This window comes from Spermophilus citellus (genome assembly GCF_964194105.1).
Source record: "Spermophilus citellus genome assembly, chromosome: 3".
NCBI classification, from domain to species: domain Eukaryota; kingdom Metazoa; phylum Chordata; class Mammalia; order Rodentia; family Sciuridae; genus Spermophilus; species Spermophilus citellus.
Genome location: NC_138184.1, coordinates 109,001,962 through 109,025,954, shown reverse-complemented (window position 1 = coordinate 109,025,954; position 23,993 = coordinate 109,001,962). Strand labels below are relative to the sequence as shown.

Sequence of the window (23,993 nt, the reverse complement as noted above, 5' to 3'; positions counted from 1 at the left end):
AGTTCAGATAGTAATTTTTGTTGTAAATATTTGCCACAATTAAAAAAAAAACTTTTAAAAGTATTTGAATAGTATCAGTAAAACATGCCCTCTCCAATTTTCCATAATCCCCACCATATTGTATTCTACTCAGTATTCTCTTCCAAGTAGGTAGCCTGGACCCTTAAGGATATGCCATGAAGGAGTGAGCCTGGTAAGCAGGGTGACAGAGTGTCCCAGTTAAACAAATGTCCAGTGCAGAGAGAAATCATGATGTTTTGGAGCAATAAGAAGATTCAAGTGGCCAAAGTGTGCAGGGAGACCATAAGATTCAACTCCCTTATATAACAGATGGGGAACTTGTCCCCAGAGAGAGGAGACTTCCTCAAGTCACACAATTAATAAACGGTAGTCTGAGGACAAAACCCAATCTTCCTCCCTCTCCAATGGCCAACTCTTCCCTGAAGCCCTTTCCTTTTATCCAAAAGTCCTACTCATCCCAAGTGAAATCTCAGGGAATGTCCAGGAATCTAGGCCTATTCATACCCCTACTCCAGGGATTCAGACAAATCAGGCAAGAGGCTCTGCTCCCAGGGATTGCTCCACAGCATACTCTGTGACTTCCCTGAACATGAATCAGGGCTGAATTTAATAGCTGGCAACTTTCAAGGGCTGAGTTCAGAACTCATCTGTCTGTACTTTCCTGGAGGGTGTGACAGATAAATACCTTACCCAGCCACTCAGGATGCCCAGAATTTCACCACTAGCTCTTCTTTCCTCTGGACTGTGTTTAAATGCAAATACCTTTGTTATTAAGGTAACATTATCACCTTAGTCCGTGTGTTGCCTAAAATCTGGGAAATCAGAATCAAAACAAAACTGAATGCCATTTCGCTACATTAATAATGAGAAGCATGAGTCTAGAGAGAAGGGACAGGGCCATGATTATCGAATGTCAAAGCTAGGGTAAAACCAAACCTGTTGTGTTAGTGAGTTTTCTATTGCTGTGACAAACACCAAAAGATGAACAACTTACAAAGAGGAAAAATTTATTTTGGATTATGGTTTCAGAGGTTTCAGTCCAGGGTCACTTGCCCTGTTGCTTTTGGACCTGTGGAGAGGCAGTACCTAATGGCAGAAGCACATGGTCGAAGAAACCCATTCATCTCATAGCAGGGAAGAAGCAAAAAGAGAGAGGGGAAGGGGCTAGAGCCCCAATATCTCCTTCAATATGTCCCCAGTGATCTAACTTCCTTCCACTAGACCCCACCTCCTCAAGGTTCTACCGTCTCCCAACAGCACCACAGGCTGGCCACTAGGCCTTTTGCCTGTGGGTACATGGGGGACATTGAAAAGCTAAACCACAACACCTGGTCTCCTGATTTCTGATCAAGGACTCTTTCTATCACTCTCTACTGTTTCTCATTAAGTAGTGTCCTCCTAATGTTTTCTGAGAAGAGCAGAGGTGGGAAAGAAAAGGGGACCTCACAGATACAGGGAAAAACATCAGGAAAAAAAACAATAACTTGGCTTTACTATAATTTTTTAAGTCTGGTTAGTTCATTCTTTGATTCAACATGTATTTATTGAGAATCTTCTATGTTTCAGATACTGTGGGGCATGGTGAGGGTAAAACAGTTGTATTCCCTTTCCCAAGAAAACTTCCAGGGTAGTACCTCCAGCTGACATGATGAATAATTTCTCCCCCTACCTCATATCTCCTTTGCTAAGTCAATCAACAAGCTCAAAATCCTTAACTTGATGCCTTTTTCTACTATGGGAACACTGTTCCCTTATCTCATTAATTCTCTCATACACACAAATTAAAAAATGATGAAGACATCATCACCCATTTTACAAATGAGGACATTAGAGCTTCCTTAGTTCAAGCATCCTTGTTTCTCTCTCACTTGAACCACCTTCTTCTCAGACTCTTGGGTAGTTTGAGAAAGGATCTCACAACCTCCTCTCTTGAACCTCTCCTCATCCAGTCTACAAACAAGAAACAGAAAGTGTCTTGTAAAAATCTCCGTGATGAACAAGAGAGCCAGACTGAAGCTCTCCCTTTCTAAGGCTGTTTCCATTACATCATACTGACATCTTTGGAGCCTCAGGGCAACCTGAGAAGATGAATTCTTGACTAGAGCCTCCTAACTCCTAAAAGGAGCCTGTCAGGATTAGAGCAAGGAACAGCATCCGATTAAGGTTCTCTCAGGTAAAGATTCTGAGTCAAGGACCAGGGAAAATCCCGGCTATCCTTATTTGTGAACATCTCCTGAATTTTTTATTTCTAACCTGTTCAAAAATTCTCATCTAGACTATGTCAAAACCTGCACTGAACCTGTTTGATTTTCTGATTACAGAGCCACTTTGGGATATTTTCCATGTGAACTCTTTGCTTGGAAAAAGGACATGGCTTTCTGGCTTTTTATCTTAAAGCTGGTAATTCTGATACATGCTACAATGTAGCTGAATCTTGAAAACATTCAACATTATATGAGTTACTTAAGACAGTCAAATTCATAGAGATAGGAAGTAGAGTCGTAGTTGCTGGGTGCTAGAAAAAGGGCAAGTAATGTGGAGTTGAATTGTTTCATGGATACCAAGTTTCTGTTTGGAATGAAAAAATTCTGGAAATAGGAATGATAGTTGCACAACATTGTGAGTGTACTTTAATCTACTGGTCAATACACTTAAAAATGATTTGGGCTACATCTGAGGATATAGCTCAGTGATAGATCTCTTGCTTAGTATGCATGGGTTCAATCCCCAGCACCACAGAACACAATAACAAATATCTAATCAGGTCTATTTGTAAATTAAAAATGGTTTGGGTTAAGACACTAATTTTTTTAAAAAAACTAAAAATAGCCATGCAAGGCAGCACATTTTTGTAATCCTGGCGAATCAGGAGGCTAAGGCAGCAGATTGTGAGTTTGAGGCCAGCCTAGGCAATTTAGTGATGCCCTAAGCAACTCAGTGAGACCCTGATTTAAAATTAAAAAATAAAATGGGCTGGGGATGTGGCTCAGTGGTGAAGCACCTCTGGGTTGAATCCTCAGTAACAACAAACAAACAAAAACTACACAAATGTAAGAAAGACCAATAGAGTAGACTAAGAGAAACAGGGGTAGTGAGGAGGAAATGGAAAGAGGAAGAACTGGGGACTGAAGCATAGCAAACTATATTCCATTTTTGTATGATTATGTCAAAATGAACCTCTCTCCTCTCTCTCTCTCTCTCTCTCTCTCTCTCTCTCTCTCTATATATATATATATATATATATATATATATATCACTAATAATAAATGAAAACAGAATAAATAACTAACTGCAAATTGGTGCAACCACTCTGGAAAGCAGTATGGATATTCCTTAGAAAACTTGGAATGGAATCACCATTTGTCTCAGTTATCCCACTCCTAGGTTTATACCCAAAGGACTTAAAATGAGCATACAGTTATGCAGATACATCAATGTTTATAGCAGCTCAATTCACAATAGCCAAGCTATGGAATCAACCTAGGTGTCCTTCAATGGATGAATGGATAAAGAAAATATGGTATATATACACAGTGGACTATTACTCAACTCAGCCATAAAGAAGAATGAAATTATGGCATTTTCCAGCAAATGGATGGAACTGGAGACAATCATGCTAAGTGAAATAAACCAATCCCAAAAAAACAAAGGCCGAATGTTTTCTCTAATATATGGATGCTAACCCACAACAAAGAAGGATGGGGAGGGGAAGAGTAGAAGTCCATTAGATTAGACATAAGGGAAACAAAGGGAAAGGAGGGGGAGGGGAATAGGAAAGACAGGAGAATTAATCAGACATAACTTTTTTAGACTTGTATTTGAATACATGACCAGGGTAATTCCACATCATGTACAACTGCAAGAATAGGATCCTAATTAGAATAAGTTATACTCCACATATGTATAATATGTCAAAATACATTCTACTGTCATGTATAACTAAAAAGAAAAAAAAAGATAAAGGAGAAAAAGTATAAAAAAACAAAAACCAGGGCTGGGGTTGTGGCTAAGTGGAAGAGCACTCACCTAGCATATATGAGGCCCTGGGTTCAATTCTCAGCACCACATAAAAATAAATAAAATAAAGGTATTATGTCCAACTACAACTAAAAAATAATTATTAAAAAACATGATAATAGTATATGTCATTCATTAATTTGTATGTTGGTAGAATTGGAAGAAATTTACTGTTATAATGTAAATTAACCCCATATTTATTAGAAACAATATTTCATCCTGAATGTAGATGACTCAATCAACAATTCTCTGTATAAAGGGGTGGAATCAACAGTTGGTCAAATCTGGGCCTCCCAGCTGTCTGGAACTGAGAGAAGAACATCACTTGTCTCCCAACCAGCCAGAAGATTTTTAGATGTTGTGGAATGCTGTAAATGGTACAAAATTTACATTTTAAAGTATAGATTGTCTTTTCTCCATCGAGTCACTGAGCTGGAATTTTGCAAAGGAAAATATCTGCTGTCTCAGGAAGATTCAGTCCCAAACTCCCAACTCAAATGACATTTGAGTCCTGTTTAAAAAAAAAGAAAAATTAAAAAGTGGTTAATATAAAAAATAGCTTAAATAAATTTTATTTTGTATTTATTTTACCACAATGTTTTAAAAATAGCTGCATCTTCTAAGCTGAGAATGATAATGTTCGGCAAAAAATAAATTCATGTTTCATCCCTCTGTCTCTGCCATGGAAATTGATAAAGATTCTTCACATGTGTAAACTTTATTCAGGTTCCTGAAACTTTTTCTAAGTCCACCTGTGTACTTCCTTATAGAATCCAGTTTTAGCAAAGAATTCTGCTAAGTCAGTTTAGCAAGAATTCCTCACCCTTGCTCTATCTGATCATTTTCTGCTGTGATCAGGTTCCTCATCCTCATCATTTCCTAGATAATGTCTGATCCTCAGGCCTATCTTCAACACAAATCCATTAGATTAGGTTAGCCAGTATCCACCTTACCGCTGATTTTTCTTAGTAATATTCCTTCTATTGAGCCCTATCCTGTTCCTTGGCTATAAATTCTCACTTGCCCATGCTGCATTCAGAGTTGAGTTCAATCTTCTTCTGAAAACCCCTTTGCAGTGTTCCCTGTATCTACCACCATGAGCTGGAAAAAAGGTCTTCCTTACCTTGCTTTAAAAAGTGTCATTGAAGAATGTTTTTCTTTAACAAAATGCAAATGGAAAAGATCTTAGTGTTTAAGATGGGAACACTCTGCATTCAATGTCTGCTTTGGTGATTTACCAGTTGTGTGACCTTGAGCAAACTCTATTGTTTATACACATTATTGGGCCACCAGGGTTTTACCATGCTTGCTGTGGGAAATAATTGGGGTGCTACTATTTGTTTCATAGGGTTGTCATGAAGATTAAGTGAGACAGTATATGTAAAGTATTTAACACAGTTCTGAGCATTTGGTAAGCATTCCATGAATGGAAACTACTATTCTTGCTTTTTGCTTAGTCTCTGTCTTTCCAAATTTAAGAGTCACCTGAAGGTCTGGCAGGTTTTCTTTTTCAATTTTTTGTTGTTTTTCTCTGTGTGTGATTTTTTTGTTGTTTGTTTTTCTGTGTGAGCATAGTTGGGTAGACAAGAGTCCTTGCACATGGGGCCACTTCCTTGCAAGGTCATTATGTTCCCAAAGAGTATATAGCCAGGTGCCATGGGAGGCACGTGTTTGCAATTGAGAGGGAGTGTGCAAGTTTATCTATGTATATACAAAATACTGTTTCCTTAGGAGAGTTCATTGTCAACCAATTAAGTCAAGAGTTATTTCCTCTTACTTATCATAGTATCAACCAAGGTTGCTGAGTGGGAAGATAATTAAAGATTAATTGTCCAAAGGGATAATTTGTGTTCAAATTGAAGTCTCTTATCCCACTCAAAGGTTGTAGATATCAGAAGAAAATGTGATGACTGGTTATAAAAATTCTGGTCTATAGGTTGGTGTGGGTCACCAGGCTCTTGTGTCACAAGGTCTCCCTGGTCTCCTGCTCCATCTTCACAGTCAGAGGTACAGAGACTAATCTTAGGTGCCCTTCACCTTGAGATACCATTTCTGCTGCCCTTTCAGAAAGGCCCTCTGCAGACTCATGGGAGCTAAAAAGACTTTGGGCAGGACCCCTGGGTTCTGACCAGCCTCTGCCACCAGTTTTCTTTATCTTGCTAGGACTCCAAGACATGGAATAGGGTTCAGTCTGGTGCAATTGTTAAGAGCACAGGCATTAAAATCTGGCAAATTTGTGCTTAATTTCTAGTGTTTCCACCTCCCATTGGGTCAATGTATGATTCTATGATTTCATTCTGAGCCTGTTTTCTCAGCCATGAAACATGAGTTTTGGGGAAATAAAATTCCTTTTTCACCAGATTATTTATTGTGAACATTACTCAAGAACTTGGCATTTGAAAGCCCTTTGCATGATGCTTGACATAAAGTAATATTTAATTATTAATAATAGCTAATATTTATTAAACACTTATTCTGCCAGCCTATACAGGCATCAATCATCTCATTGAATTCTCACAACAACACAGAATGGTAGACACTATTATTAGCCCCTTTATAGATAAGGAACCTGAGATATTTACCCATGGTCACACAACTAACAAGGGGATAATTTGAGCCCAGGTACTCTGACTCTTATACTGTCATTATTGATATCACTATAAGCAAGAAAAATCATGAGTGCCTCCCTCCAACAGTGGAATGAACCGCTCTGTCCTCTGATTCTCTTCAGATCCCTCTAATGTTAATGTACCTCATTTCCCCCAGGTTCACTCCTGAATTTTAGCCACTGTTCATTTATTCATCCGACAGACATGCATTGAGCAGCTACTTTGTGTAAGGCTCTGTGGTTGGCCTAGATTAATCAAGGTCCTTCCCTTCACATTGCTGAGAATTGAAGAATGAAAAGTACCAGTCATACGAGAAGCCAGAGGAAGAGTGACATCTGGGGACCTCAGGGGGCATAAATTGGAGGAAACAGAAAGGCAGAGCAGATGAAAAAAGAGAAGGAAGAAGGATGGCATGAGATGACCCCTTCCCTTGCTGGAACTCAGACTTATAATTCACAATCTGAGTCCCTTAAATATAATATGTTCACATTAAGACACATTATTTTTTCAAACTAAATTTCTTCCTCTTCCCTGATCAGCTGCTGCACAATCAAATACTTGCCCAAGCTAAAGACCTGCTAAACATCTTCTTGAATTTATCCTCTACTCTCTACTGGCCTTGACCTTTACCTTGGTTCAAACCATATCATCAGTCACATGAGCTGATGGGTTGCAAATGTGCACATCTGACTGACCCTCTAACTGCCTCCCTGCTTCCAGTCACTTCCCCTGCTGCCAGATACTCTCAAAATTAACACATGAACATATAATTCCCTGGTGTGAAAATCCTTATGATTCATTTAGTCTCAGAATGACACCTAAACTCTAGTCATCCACATGCCTCAGAGTACCAGCCATACCTGATTATTCCTTCCTACTCACCAAGAACAGGGCAAGCTATTTCTTCTACTTGAAATTCATTTGTGGCTCAGTGGTAGAGCACACCTTGGTTCAATCCCCAGGACTGAAAACAAATAAAAAAATTAAGAATGAACATAAAGTACTAGAGTTCTATCAACCTAATGACCTCTCAAAAAAATTAACAGCAGCTAAACTTCTCATCAAATGTGTTTCAAGTGCTTGTTTGGTTATATGTCTATCTCCCCAAGAGACTGCTCAGAGGATTTAAGATTCTGTCCTTTGAGCACGATGCCTGCTATACCACAGGTGCTCAGTAATTATTTGTTGAATGGATGCATGCATGAATGAAAATTTATAAAGAGAGCACAGAAAAAAAATCAATGAGTCCAGCAAGGACCAAAGACTGATCCAGCAAAGGACCATCCTTAGTCTCATTAACACAAATTTAGGGTCTACAAGGCAGCTTGGATGCCAAGAACTAACAAAAAGTTAACCTTGCCTTGCCACATGGGAATCCCAGATTGTCAGAGCTAACTAAAACCTAGGGTGCTACTAAGGCCTTGAGACAAATGATTTGTCCAAGGTCCCCTAACAGGTGTCAACAGACCAGGAATGGAAGTTAAGACTCCTGCCTACAGGTCCCAGAAACTTTCATCTAGGCCAGCATTCATCCAAAGCTCAAAAGCAAGAGAATCATCTTGTACCCAGGGGCTCAAAAAGAAGGTACCCCTTGCCTCAAATTTCCAAATGCACAGCAGTCTCTGTTATACTTTGGATTGTGCCTCCCATTGCCCATCCCATAACAAATTAAAATATCAAAATCCTAACCCTCATTTGCTCAGAATGTGACAATTGGACATAGAGTCATTACAGGAGTGACCAAGTTAAAATAGGTCATTAGGGTAGTATCTAACCCAATGTGGATGGTGTCTTTATAAAAAGAAGAAATTTGGATATGGAGATACACATATATGAAGAATAACAAGCCTAGAGAACAGAGCCTTCCATCACAGCCCTTAGAAGGAACCAATCCTGACAAGACTTTGATTGCAGACTTGCAGCTTCCAGAACTGGGAGACAGTCATTTTCTATTGTTTGAAACACTCAGTTTGTGGTACTTTGTTATGATAACTCTAGAAAACTAATGCAAGCTCTCTATAGTAGTTGTTCTTAAAGTGTGGTCCTTGGACCAGCAGCATTAGCATCACCTGGGATTTGTTAGAAAAACAAGACCTCACACATGTAGGCAAGCGCTCTATCACTGAGTTAGATCCCCTGCTTCATACTGCTTTTTAATAAGGAAAGGTGGGGGGTGGTGTTAGGTGTATGCTCAGTGGTAGAACACTTGCCTAGCAAGTGCAAGACCCTGAACTCAATCCCCAGCACTTTCCAGAAAAAAAATAAAAAGAAACAAATCTGCCTGGTTTTAAAACTAAACTCCAAACCTACACATGAGATTGTAATGGTTGTGTCTCCCTGTGCACTCTTATTGTTTTGTAGCATTAAATAACTTCATGCTTTCTTTCCCTTTCAAAACTGGCTCTCAGAAGAAGATCTGCTCACCCTGTTTATAATGAATTTTCATCAGTTGATTACAGTTTACTATGAATGCTCCTCCTTCTAAGTCAGAACAGCTTTAGGATAAAGACAAGGCCTATAGCTATAAGTACAAAAGTCTTCCAGTGGCTATCCATTACCCAGGTAGGAATACAAAGGGCTTTCTTATGACCCCTGAAATGCCAGGGACTACCTACCTTGATTTCTTGCAGAAACCTAGTATGTTTGCAAACCTCAGCTTTGTACCCCCAAACAATCAACAAGTTCACATAACTACACTAATAAGGCAGGATTCAAATTTTAACATTAGCCAACACTATATAAAAGCCCCCCAAAACCAATCCACTTTCCAGACACAGATAAGGTTCCAGAAAATGTCCCCAGATATCTGAGTTCAAGTTCCTGCTTTGCCAATTAACTCTCTTTGATACCTCAGTCACTCTGTTTGTCCTTTCCTGGTCTCCATTTTGCCTCTGAAACAGGATCAGTCTTGGTCAGGGTGACCTCCAAGGTCCTCCCTCGCTCTGCTCTGGACTGCTCTGGATTCTCAGGTTGTGTTGCATACACCTGGGATGGGGTCCAAGAATTCCTAAAGGGGTCAAACAGATTAACCATTGGGCTGGGTCAGTTCCAGGAAGGACTCAAAAATTAACCTGGTTACTCTTGTTTTCTCCTTTTTATTAATCTTTACCACGTATAACTCTGGTGAGGCATCATTCCTCTCCTATCTCCATTGTCCAGGTGCCATCCCCCTACCCTCCCACAAAGAGTGCTGCATTCCCCACCCCTAGAACTTTCCCTTCCCCCTATCATATTCTGCCAATCCTCACTCCTGCTGTGAAACCCTCTCTGATTCCCCAACGCCCTGTAATCACAGCTTCCTCAGATCACCTTGGTATATGGTCCTATACCCATTATATAGCTGACCTTTTAGGGTCCTAGGGACCATCTCCTGTTAGCATCTTCTGCTTGGCTACTCCCCTTGGGATTTGAAACCATTCTGTGTTCGATCCTTGTCCTATGAGCCTGGTTGGGCCTGACACAGGTTCATTGCGGAGGATATCTGAACATTTGAAATGCTTTTCACTGAACTGAAAACTAACAATAATAAGCCCTGGCTACTAGGAAATGTTCTTAAGTATTCAAAGCAATACTTCTCTTGTAGCTCCTTGGATCCTCCTGGAATCACTTGAAACAGGCTGAAAGTTTAACAAATGAGAATCCAGAGCTCATGGAGGTGAAGCAATTTGCTTAAGGCTGGATTGGCAAATTGACAGTAGAATCTGAAACACATTCCAGAGTTCTTCCCTCCCCATCCAGGGCATTAGAGTGTATGCCATGTGGTGAAATCATAACTTTACCCTCCTTTTAAGAAACTGCAGCTTGGGTCTGCCTCCCTATGAACATATAAAAACACATACACACCTGCACATATGCATGCATACACACAAGTCATAAAAATCTTACACTGGCTCCAGCCTGATTGAGGCTTCATCCTTTGGGAATCTAAGACTGTTTTTCTCCCTCTATTAGTATCATTCTTTTAAAAAATATTTTATTGGTGCATTATAGTTATACATAATAGTGGGATTCGTTTTGGCATAATCATACATGCGTAGAATATAATTTGTTCCATTTTAGTCCCCAGTACTTTCTCTTTCCCGCCTCCTATTTCTCTTCCTCTCCTGGTCTTCCTTCTGTTTATTTATTGTTATTTTTAATTGGTGTTCTTTAGATATACATAAATGTAGAATTCACTGTGGTATATTTATATATGCATATAGCATAATTTGGTCAGTTTCATTCCACAGTTCCTCTCTGTTCCCATCCCTCCTCCCTCCTCCTCGATTCCCTTCCTCCACTCCACTGATCTCCCTTCTTGGGAAGAATAACCCAGGGCAGTTCCCAGTGAGCTCACAATGCATTTTCTCAAAGATTTTGCAAGGAGCCAGGAAATGCTACACTTGGACCTCTGTGCTCTGGTGAACTCCCCTCAGCCCTTCCCTCTTCTCCCTTTGCAATGACTTGCCTATCAGGGAGAAAAGAAGGATGAAAGCTCTGGAGTGTGTATTAGTTTGCTAGTATGACCTCAATAAAATACCACAGGCTAGGTACTTTAAACAACATATTTATCTTCAGTCAGTTCTGGACGCTAGAAGTCCAAAATCAAGGCATTGGCAGGTTTGAAGTCTCCTTCATTCTCTCTCCTTGGCCACTTTCTCACTTGTCCTCATGTGATCTTTCTTCTTGGTGCTTGTATCCTTGATATCATTATGTGTGTCCAAATCTGTAATCTTCTAATCTTCTAAAGATGTCAGTCAGATTGGATTTGGTCCCATCCACATATTTCATTTAACCTTAATGATTCCTTTGAAGGCCCTAATTTCAAGTACAGTTATGCTCTAAGATATGAATGTTAGAATGTTAGGATTTCAACATATGAATTTAAACAAACATTCCATCACACGGTGAGAAGTGGACTTCCCAGTAGAAATATTGCTTTTTCCCCTGTCAAGTATTCAAGAAACCATATTATCTCATCATAGCCACCACCTATGCCACTTAATAGGATCATGCAGGAATCAATACATTTACATGCTTATTCATATGCACATAACTATTAGGTGCAGGTGTGTATGAACAAATGAATTTATCCTAGTGTGTTTGATTTGAGTGTGTGTGTGGAACATGCATGTGTATTTTCAGGTACCTTCCTGCAAATGTGTACTTGTGTGTGGATGACTACATGGGTGGGCATAAATATTTTCTCATTCACCATTCACTCATCAGTTCAACAAAGATGTATTCATGCTACAGTCACTGTAGAAGATTCTAGGAATAAATAAAACAAAGTGTGTGGATGGTGCACACCAGAATACATGAAGGTTAGACTTGTTTTTCAATACTGTGTAGGTGTCTCTGAAATCTCTGCACATATGTATGTATGCATCAGTGCCCACATCAAGTTTGGAGAGTTCCTGACTGCATAAGTAAAGATATATCTTCTGTCAAACTAAAAGATCCTGCTGTGGGTTCTTTCCCCCAACTCTAAGGATCAGATTCAAGCAGCCTTCCTGGAAGCCTGAGGCAATTGAAGCATCCTCTGTCCACTGCTCTCTTATGTTAGAAGCCTAGAATGCTGGGTCCCAGCCACTCTGCCCTCCCCACCCATAGGGTGGTGAAGCATTTCCTGATAACAGGGGACCCAGAGTCCAGGCCACTGGGAGCCACCACCTGAGCTTCACGTGGTTTTATGGTTTCACAGTTAATGTTTTGCCTTAGGTTATTTCTGCTTTAAGAGTTCAGCCAGAAAAGGCAGGAGAGAGATGGGGGCAGGGGAGATAAGGTGCCAGGTCACCTGCAGGAGGCACTTGCCTTAGCAGTCACCTCTGGCACCACAATACTTGTAGGGTTCCAGGTATACCAAAGGAGGGAGCTGCCCAAACAGGGAGAGAACAAGGGCTTCTGGGAACATGAGTAGAAAAGACAAACATTTGCAAATTGATCTGGGAGCCCAGCATCCCTTCTGCCACTTCCTAAAGAGCCTAGGAATACCCTCTATCAATAGCCAGCCAGCCTGTGCTTGGTCTCCCAGGATGAGTAGCTTACTACCTCCAAGATGCTCTAATCCATCCGGCTGAAACAACTGGTCAGCCCTTCTCATCCTACGGAGGTAAATGCCTACCGAGCCTTCATAGGTAGTGGCCACAGGTTTGAAACGGGGCTTGGGAGAGACAGTAAGGACCCACCAGTTGCATTGGCCGCCCGGCAAAGGGAAACGAACTGTCGCCATTTGCAAGAGATAACACCATGGCAGAGAACTGACGTCATCAGACTGTGGCGGAGGAGATAACTTCATTGAAACCTGCGGCTACAGGTGTGTAATTCCCTAGCCTTCCCTCTCCACACATCGGGGAAACCTTTAGGGCCCCTCCCAGCTCTCCCGTAAGGGCCCCTCCCAGCTCTCCCGTGAGCACGATAGCCAGACCGAGGGAATCACAGGTGGCGCGGGACCCCTGGCGCGGAACTACCGCTCCCACCAGTGCTGACAGCTGAGGTCTCTTGCACCAGCTACCGGGGGCATGGCTACCGGAGGGCAAGTAAAATTCTCTGAGGATTCTCAGCCCCAAGCTCTACAAACTTAGGGTCTGAGGGAATGGCAAACTGGAAGAGTGTGCCCAGTCGTTCAGGAAAACAGGGCTCCCGGGAGCAGCAGACCTGGTGTGTAGCCAGTATTGTGGTGAGCGGCACCCGTGAGAGGGGCCTGTCTAGAGGAAAAGTGGGAAGTGACTAGACACAAGAGGAGGCCCTAGGCACTCAGGATTGGAGACTCGCCCAGTCTGGGAGGAGCTGCTGCACAGTGATTGGTTCCCGCGTATTGACAGGAGAAACTTGGCCTGGTGGGCACAGCGCCACCTACTGGAAGAGAAGTTAATCAAACTCTAAGACTGCACTTATTAGGGTTTTTTTTTCTTTTTTTTGATTTGGGTTTTTCTTTCATTTTCATTTTTCTTTCTTGTTGTTTTTTTAATTTTTTTTTCTTACAATTTTTTTTAAATTTTTTTTCTTCTAATTTTAATTTTTTTATTATTTTTAAAATTTTTTTTTCTTTATTTCCTATTTTTTTCTTCTTTTGTCTTTTCATTTCTTTTCAATTATCTTATCTCCCCTTCCTTGAATTCTACCTGCTTACTCTCATTCTCTTTAGTGACTTTTTCCCTTCCCTTCTAATACCTTTCCTCCCAAGCATCTAATAAATTTATAGGAGTAAACAGTAACTCATCAGTCAAACAGAACAAGAAGTAACATGAGCAGCTTCAAAAAGCAAGGAAGAAAAGGAGTACAAACAATGCAGGACAGCCTAAATATTCAGGAGGACCTAGAGTCATCAGAAAAATGGTCATATAAAGAACTCAAGGAACACCTTAGACAGATGGAATGGAACCTTAAAGAGGATACGAGACAGCAAATTCAAGCAGCGAAAGAACACATTGAGAATGAATTACATAAAAAGATAAAAGAAGAAGTTAAGCATCTTTATCAGGAGATAGAGATTATAAAAAATAATCAAACAATAATTCTAGAAATGAAGGAAACAATAAACCAAACTAAAAACTCAATTGAGAGTATCACTAACAGAGTGGAGCAAGTAGAAGCCAGAACGTCAGATAATGAAGACAAAATATATCATCTTGAAAAAAGTCTAGCCAACTCAGAAAGGCTGGTAAAAAATCACAAGAAAAACATCCAAGAGTTATGGGATAACATAAAAAAACCAAACATACGAGTCATCGGGATAGAAGAAGGTACAGAGATTCAAACCAAGGGAATGAGTAACCTGCTGAACGAAATAATTACAGAAAACTTTCCAGAAATAAAAAAGGAAACAGATATACAAATTGAAGATGCATACAGGACACCGAGCACACAAAATCACAGTAGACCAACGCCAAGACACATTGTTATGAAGATATCCAATATACAGAACAAAGAGAAAATATTAAAAGCTACAAGAGAAAGGAGGCAGATTACATTCAGGGGTAAACCAATAAGGTTAACAACGGATTTTTTATCACAGACACTGAAAGCAAGAAGGTCATGGAACAATGTATTTCAAACACTGAAAGACAATGGATGCCAACCAAGAATTCTGTATCCAGCAAAATTAAGCTTCAGATATGACAACGAAATAAAAATCTTTCATGATAAACAAAAGTTAAAAGAATTTGCAGCCAGAAAACCAGCATTGCAAAGCATTTTGAGCAAAACACTACACGAGGAAGAAATGAAAAACAATAACCAAAACCATCAGTAGGAAGTGCCTCGGTAAAGACAGAGGGCGAGGGGAAAGATAATCATGGAGAAACAAACTAAATTTTTTGTAAAAAAGGATAAATAATCAAACATGGATGGAAGTACAAACCATATATCAATAGTAACTCTGAATGTTAATGGCTTAAACTCTCCAATAAAGCAACATAGGCTGGTATCATGGATTAAAAAAACAAATCCAACAATATGCTGCCTCCAGGAGACACATCTGATTGGAAAAGACATACACAGGCTGAAGGTGAAAGGATGGGAAAAAATATACCATGAACACGGTCCTCATAAGCTAGCAGGGGTGGCCATCCTCATATTGAATAAAATCGACTTCAAGACTAAGTTAATCAAAAGGGATAAAGAAGGACATTATATACTGTTAAAAGGAACCATTCAACAACAAGACATAACAATTATCAATATTTATGCACCAAATAATGGTGCTGCGACATTCATAAAACAAATTCTCCTCAAGTTCAAGAATCAAATAGACCACAACACAATAATTATGGGTGACTTCAACACACCTCTCTCACCATAGGACAGATCCTCCAAACTAAAGTTGAATAAAGAAACTATAGAACTCAATATCACAATCAATAACCTAGACTTAACTGACATATATAGAATATATCAACCATCATCAAATGGATATACTTTTTTCTCAGCAGCACATGGATCCTTCTCAAAAATAGACCATATATTATGCCATAGGGCAACCCTCAGTAAATATAAAGGAGTGGAGATAATACCTTGCATTTTATCTGATCATAATGGAATGAAACTGGAAATCAATGATAAAAGAAGGAAGGAAAAATCCTACATCACATGGAAAATGAACAATATGTTACTGAATGATCAATGGGTTACAGAAGACATAAAGGAGGAAATCAAAAAATTCTTAGAGATAAATGAAAATACAGACACAACATATCGGAATCTATGGGACACAATGAAAGCAGTTTTAAGAGGAAAATTCATCGCTTGGTGGTCATTCCTCAAAAAAAGAAAAAACCAACAAATAAATGAGCTCACACTTCATCTCAAAGCCCTAGAAAAGGAAGAGCAAAACAATAGCAAATGTAGCAGAAGGCAAGAAATAATTAAAATCAGAGCGGAAATCAATGAAATTGAAACAAAAGAAACTATTGAAAAAATTAACAAAACTAAAAGTTGGTTCTTCGAAAAAATAAATAAGATCGACAGACCTTTAGCCATGCTAACGAAGAGAAGAAGAGAGAGAACTCAAGTTACTAACATACAGGATGAAAAAGGCAATATCACAACAGATGCTACAGAAATACAGAAGACAATTAGAAATTATTTTGAAAACCTATATTCCAATAAAATAGAAGATAGTGAAGACATCGATAAATTTCTGAAGTCATATGATTTGCCCAGACTGAGTCAGGAGGATACACACAATTTGAGCAGACCAATATCAACGGATGAAATTGAAGAAGCCATCAAAAGACTACCAACCAAGAAAAGCCCAGGACCGGATGGGTATACAGTGGAGTTTTACAAAACCTTTAAAGAAGAATTAATACCAATACTTTTCAAGTTATTTCAGGAAATAGAAAAAGAGGGAGCTCTTCCAAATTCATTCTATGAGGTCAACATCACCCTGATTCTGAAACCAGACAAAGACACCTCAAAGAAAGAAAACTACAGACCAATATCTCTAATGAACCTAGATGCAAAAATCCTCAATAAAATTCTGGCGAATCGAATACAAAAACACATCAAAAAAATTGTGCACCATGATCAAGTAGGATTCATCCCTGGGATGCAAGGATGGTTCAATATACGGAAATCAATAAATGTTATTCACCACATCAATAGACTTAAAGATAAGAACCATATGATCATCTCGATAGATGCAGAGAAAGCATTTGACAAAGTACAGCATCCCTTTATGTTCAAAACATTAGAAAAACTAGGGATAACAGGAACTTACCTTGACATTGTAAAAGCTATCTATGCTAAGCCTTAGGCTAGCATCATTCTGAATGGACAAAAGTTAAAGGCATTCCCTCTAAAATCTGGAACAAGACAGGGATGCCCCCTATCACCACTTCTATTCAATATAGTTCTCGAAACACTGGCCAGAGCAATTAGACAGATGAAAGAAATTAAAGGCATAAAAATAGGAAAAGAAGAACTTAAATTATCACTATTTGCAGATGACATGATTCTATACCTAGAAGACCCAAAAGGGTCTACAAAGAAACTACTAGAACTAATAAATGAATTCAGCAAAGTGGCAGGATATAAAATCAACACGCATAAATCAAAGGCATTTCTGTATATCAGTGACAAAACTTCTGAAACGGAAATGAGGAAAAACACTTCATTCACAATATCCTCAAAAAAAAAAAAATACTTGGGAATCAACCTAACAAAAGAGGTGAAAGATTTATACAATGAAAACTACAGAACCCTAAAGAGAGAAGTAGAAGAAGATCTTAGAAGATGGAAAAATATACCCTGTTCATGGATAGGCAGAACTAACATCATCCAAATGGCGATATTACCAAAAGTTCTCTATAGGTTTAATGCAATGCCAATCAAAATCCCAATGGCATTTCTTGTAGAAATACTTAAAGCAATCATGAAATTCATATGGAAAAATAAAAGACCCAGGATAGCAAAAGCAATTCTAAACAGGAAGTGTGAATCAGGTGGTATAGCGATACCAGATTTCAAACTATATTACAGAGCAATAGTGACAAAAACAGCATGGTACTGGTACCAAAACAGGTGGGTGGACCAATGGTATAGAATAGAGGACACAGAGACTAATCCACAAAGTTACAACTGTCTTATATTTGATAAAGGGGCTAAAAGCATGCAGTGGAGGAAGGATAGCATCTTCAACAAATGGTGCTGGGAAAACTGGAAATCCATATGCAACAAAATGAAACTGAATCCCTTTCTCTCGCCATGCACAAAAGTTAACTCAAAATGGATCAAGGAGCTTGATATGAAATCAGAGACTCTGCATCTGATAGAAGAAAAAGTTGGCTCTGATCTACATATTGTGGGGTCGGGCTCCAAATTCCTTAATAGGACACCCATAGCACAAGAGTTAATAACAAGAATCAACAAATGGGACTTACTTAAACTAAAAAGTTTTTTCTCAGCAAGAGAATCAATAAGAGAGGTAAATAGGGAGCCTACATCCTGGGAACAAATTTTTACTCCTCACACTTCAGATAGAGCCCTAATATCCAGAGTATACAAAGAACTCAAAAAATTAAACAATAAGAAAACAAATAACCCAATCAACAAATGGGCCAAAGACCTGAACAGGCACTTCTCAGAGGAGGACATACAATCAATCAACAAGTACATGAAAAAATGCTCACCATCTCTAGCAGTCAGAGAAATGCAAATCAAAACCACCCTAAGATACCATCTCACTCCAGTAAGATTGGCAGCCACTATGAAGTCAAACAACAAGTGCTGGCGAGGATGTGGAGAAAAGGGTACACTTGTACATTGCTGGTGGGACTGCAAATTGGTGCGGCCAATTTGGAAAGCAGTTTGGAGATTCCTGGGAAAGATGGGAATGGAACCACCATTTGACCCTGCTATTACCCTTCTCGGACTATTCCCTGAAGACCTTAAAAGAGCATGCTACAGGGATACTGCCACATCCATGTTCATAGCAGCACAATTCACAATAGCTAGACTGTGGAACCAACCCAGATGCCCTTCAATAGATGAATGGATAAAAAAAATGTGGCATCTATACCCAATGGAGTACTATGCAGCAATAAAAAATGACAAAATCATAGAATTTGCAGGGAAATGGATGGCACTAGAGCAGATTATGCTTACTGAAGCTAGCCAATCCCTAAAAAACAAATACCAAATGTCTTCTTTGATATAATGAGAGCAACTATGAACAGAGCAGGGAGGAAGAGCAGGAAGAAAAGATTAACATTAAACAGAGACATGAGATGGGAGTGAAAGGGAGAGAAAAGGGAAATTGCATGGAAATGAAGGGAGACCCTCATTGCTATACAAAATTACATATAAGAGGTTGTGAGGGGAATGGGAAAATAAACAAGGAGAGAAATGAATTACAGTAGATGGGGTAGAGAGAGAAGATGGGGGGGGAGGGGGGATAGTAGGGGATAGGAAAGGTAGCAGAATACAACAATTACTAATAGGGCATTATGTAAAATTGTGGATGTGTAACCGACGTGATTCTGCAATCTGCATTTGGGGTAAAATTGGGGGTTCATAACCCACTTCAATCTAATGTATGAAATATGATATGTCAAGAGCTTTGTAATGTTGTGAACAACTAATAAAAAAAAAAGAAAAGTTGACTAAAAAAAAAAAAAAAGAAATGAGCCTGGAGGAAAAAAAAAAGTTCTCCTTTATACTGAGTACTTCCATTCATTGATTCTGCTTTCCTTCTCAAAGAAATTAAATATCCCTAGGAATAACTGTCCTTAAATTAATGTGTCTAGAAGATTCCTTTTTTAAATGTTAATAAATAACCTGGGAAAACATTATTACTTGATAATTTGAGTGCTCCTTCTTCCCATTTTAAGGCTTTTAAATCTCTAGGAACAGGAATAAATGAAATATAGGTAAATATAAAAATATTATGTGTATATATATACATGCATAAATGTACTTTATACATATTTATGTATCAATATCATAAAATATATATTTTACATGTATATATTTATATATATTATATATATGTACTATATAAATTTTATATGCCACCAGTTATTATTTACAATATTTATACATACACTCTTTCTTAATCTCCCCTATACCACAGAGTATTAGTATCTCTATTTTCAAGAGGAAAAAAGTAAGGGATTAAGTACTTTGAGTGAGACCTCCCAGTTAATGAATAAAATTCAAACCAAACCAACGTCATTCTGATTTTAGGCCTGTCTTCTTAAGTGTTGCTCTACAATCTTTCCTATGCCTCGAATATAGTAAATCTAAAAAATGCTTAACAAATTATTTAATAAATTAATGTACTAACTTATCCATTCCCAATAACACACAGCATGAGTGAGTTTATCACATCAGTCAGCTGTATCTGGAGTGAAAGGTGAATTTTCATGTGAAGAAAAGAAACAGTCTGGGGCCTGGTCCACTTCCCGGAAGTCAGGGTCTTTCAACTTCAAGGCATTCTCAGAGTAGTTGTGTCAGGAGATGAATGAAAATAAATGCAGTAGGCTTCTGAGCTTCTCCCCAAAATCACTATTGCTCTGAGTCCATGGAAGAATCTGAGTCTTTAACCTAGAAATCTTTTATCCTCCACATCCTCTCTTCCATCAATATCTGCTCAAATGTCACCTTGTCCCTACAGCTTATGCTCCCATTCATTCCCTCAAGGCAGAATTATTTCTCCTTCATTTGTGTTCCTGTTGCCTTTCATAAATACCTTGAGCACAACACACCCCACTTCATACTGCATTTATGTGTTTAACTATCTAGCTCCAAGGCTATGAGATCCTCAAATGCTGGGCTATTTAGTCTTTGAACCTAGCACAGTGCCTTGCAGAGTCAGCATTCAGCAAATGTATGCTGTGAGTGAGTCAGGGAGTGAGTGAGAGAGAGAGAGACTAGAGAAAGTGAGAGTCATATTGCAAAAAGGAGGAACCCCTGAACCCAAACCATACCATGGTTTGTTAGTATCTTACAAATGATATACAGGTTGTTATCACCATTGTGCTCCTGCCACAACAGTTGACATGGCAATTCTCTCTTTTTGCCAGAGTCCTCCAGAGACCTCCTCACAATTCCTAGTGAAAACTGAATCATGAATCATCTGCCAGGTACTTTCACCAGTCCAGCAGCCACTAAGGTAGAGGATTCATTCATCACATCCCTCTTCTCCACCTCAACAACTCTCTCACTCTGCCTAGTGAACCCAGAGGCACCCCTAGCACCCGCTGAGGTGTCAGAGCAGGAAATCAGGGCCGAGGGGCAACTCCTTAGTGCTGACCTTCCCATGATCTCATAAGTGCTTCCTTCATGGGTTTAAACAGTCAATAATTCACCAGCCTGTAAAAGATACTAATGGAGTAGAAAAACTCTCTTTTATTATTTTTCCAACCATTTGCTGTTGACCTACTATGGGCCAGCACAGCACATGGTATCTGATAAGATTATCACACTGAATTCTCAAGATAATAATTCCCTATGAGATAGATATTATCAGGGCCATGATAGGAATTTGGTGGACCCTAGGCACTGTTGCTTCAAAGGCCCCTTCCTCCATTAAAAATACTAAAAATTCTATTTCACAACTTCACTGGCATAAAAATACTAAGATTGTCCTAATATTGTATATGAAGACATTTTCTTTGATGTAAAAGTTCACTTTTTATTCTTCTTTGAAATTGATACCTTGCACAAGCTCCTAAAAATATCACATGACCTAGATGGGCCTCCTATGCCCATCATTTTACAGATGAAAAAAAAAAAAACGACGCTTAAAATACAGAGCTAAGAATGGTAGAAATATACTTATGATCAATTGTTTTTAGACAAGAATGCCAAGACAATTCAATGGAAAAAGAATAGTATCTTCAACAAATGGTACCAGGATAGCTAAATATCTACATACAAAAGAATAAAGTTGAGCACCTACCTCACACCATATACAAAAATTAGAATGGTGTCAAAGATTTAAATGTAAAAGCTCAACTATAAGCCTTTAGAATAAAACATAGATATAAATCTTCATGATCATCCAGTGTCTTATATGACATCAAAAGCGAAAGCAACCATAGGGAAAAAAAAATTGGCTAATTGGACTTGATAAAAAAAATTGTTTAACTTGTGCTTAAAAGAACACTAGAAAGTGAATAGAAGGACTGGGAGTATAAATTAGTGGTGGATCATGTGCTTTGCATGCACAACACTCTGAGTTCACGTTCCAAGGAGGTGGTGGGGGGAAGAGAAGAAAAAAGTAGGGGGAGATAATCCTCAGAATAGCAGAAAATATTTTCAAATCTTATATCTGGTAAGGGTCTTGTACACAGAATATATTAAGAACTCTTGCAACTAAAAAGATCACAAATAACCTAATGTAAAAATGGCCAAAGGGGGCTGGGAGTGTAGCTCAATGGCAGAGTGCTTGCCTAGCGTATGCAAGGCCCTGGGTTCAATCCCCAGCTCTGAGAACAAAAACAGTTGGGTGAAGTACTTGAATAAACATTTCTACAAAAAAAAAAAAAAAAAGATATTCACAAGTGGCTCACAAACACATGAAATGATGTTCAATGTTATTTGAAAAATGCAAACCAAAGCCACAATAAGATACAATTGCATATACACTAGGATGGACTATGTTTTTTAATGGAAATAATAAGTGTTAATGATGTGGAGAAATCAGAATCCTTAACACATTGTTGGTGAGAATGTAAAAGGATGCAGCCTCTTTGGGAAACAATTTGGCAGTTCCTCAAAAAGTTAAACATAGGGTATGAACAAACAATTCTACTCTCAAGTATATGCCCAAAGAAGAAAGAGCATGTGACCACACAAAAAAACCTGTACATGAATGTTCATAGTAGCATTATTCATAAAAGCCAAAAAATGAAAAGCATCCATATGCCCATCAACTGATGAATGGATAAACAAATGTGGTATATCCATACAATGTAATATTATTCAGACATAAAAAGAAATGATGGTACCATGGCACACATCTGTAATCCAAGGTACTCAGGAGGCTGAGGTAGGAGGATTGCAAGTTCAAGCCCAACCTGGGCAATTTAGCAAGACCTTGTCTCAAAATAAAATTTCCAGATACAGTGCTTGCCTAGCCTGTGTGAGGCCCTGGATTCAGTCCCCAGTACCACAAAAAGCAGAAGTAAAAGGAGAAGGAGAAGAAATAATGATGTATGATACTTTGTACAACATATGCATCTTGGAAACTATGCATAGTGAAAGGTGCCAGACACAAAAGTCTACATATTATATTAGTCCATTTACAGAAAATTTCCAGAATAGAATAATTCTTAGAGACAGAAAATAAATTAGTGGTTGTCCAGGACTAGGGAAATGGGGAGTGATAATGGATATAGGCTTCTTCTGGGTCTGATAAAAAAATTGGTCTGGTATTGGATAGTGGCAATGGTTGCACAATAATGTTGTGAATATACTAAAACCCACTGGATTGTACATTTCTAAATCACGAGTTTTATGATATGTGGGCTGTATCTCAATTTTTTAAATGCAAAATTGATCACGGCAATGGTCAAATATTTGTGAACATACCAAATACTGTGAAATTTCACACTTTTAATGGATGGATTGTATGGTACATGAGTTATATACCACTAAAACTATCACCCTCTTTCCCCTGCCTGCCATAAAACTGTAGGACTAATGTTCAAGTCCGGGTCTTTCCACTTCCAAAATGAATACATTTAAACTTCATACCACTCTGTTGTTTGCAGGTTAACTAATCCCATAAGGGCTCTTTACCTCCCTCCTTTCTTCATACAAGTTCCTTTTCCTCTCCTGCCTGGCTGACTGATCACCAAAATTTCTAGACAAATGGTTCCTTCTTTCTATGCATGGTGTTGTCCAGATCAGTCTCTCCTCAAAAACTCTCAAGTGCCTACAATCTAAAATCCACTCTCTCAGGGACAGGGCATATAACTTAGTGGTAGATCTCTTACCTAGCATGCATGAGTCCCTGGATTCCATTCCCAGCCCTACAAATTAAGAAATAAAAATTAACAAATAAAATCCAATCTCTTTAACCCAGAAATCTAAGTCTCTTAAAATCTGGCACCAACTTTGTTTTCCAGGACTCTGCTCCTCATGGCCAACATTCTAGCCAAACCCCTCCCTGCCCTTCCCTGAATCATGTCCTTTCCTCCTGTTTCATGTGCCTGGAATACCACTCCCCACTGCATAGCCAAATCCTGTCTCTCTGCTCTGATGCTACCTGACACCTTCTCCAAGTTAAAAGTTATACACACAGGCATTAAAGTTATACGTACTTCCTCTGAGCTCTCATGGGTCTCTGTACACTTCTCCCTGTATCAAAGTATTTGGGTGTATAATCCTTAAGGACAGCACAATAAACAGCCCAAA

At 38.9% G+C, this 23,993-nt stretch overlaps 1 long non-coding RNA gene across 1 annotated transcript; it reads right to left on the bottom strand.

Moving 5' to 3' along the window:
- Nucleotides 1-4,224: 4,224 nt before the first annotated feature.
- LOC308645308 lies at nucleotides 4,225-23,598 on the bottom strand. The gene is made up of 3 exons (XR_014021178.1): nucleotides 23,573-23,598; nucleotides 9,497-9,654; nucleotides 4,225-4,549 (listed from the first exon to the last, which is right to left on the bottom strand). It is a non-coding gene; the product is annotated as an uncharacterized lncRNA (long non-coding RNA).
- Nucleotides 23,599-23,993: the final 395 nt, after the last annotated feature.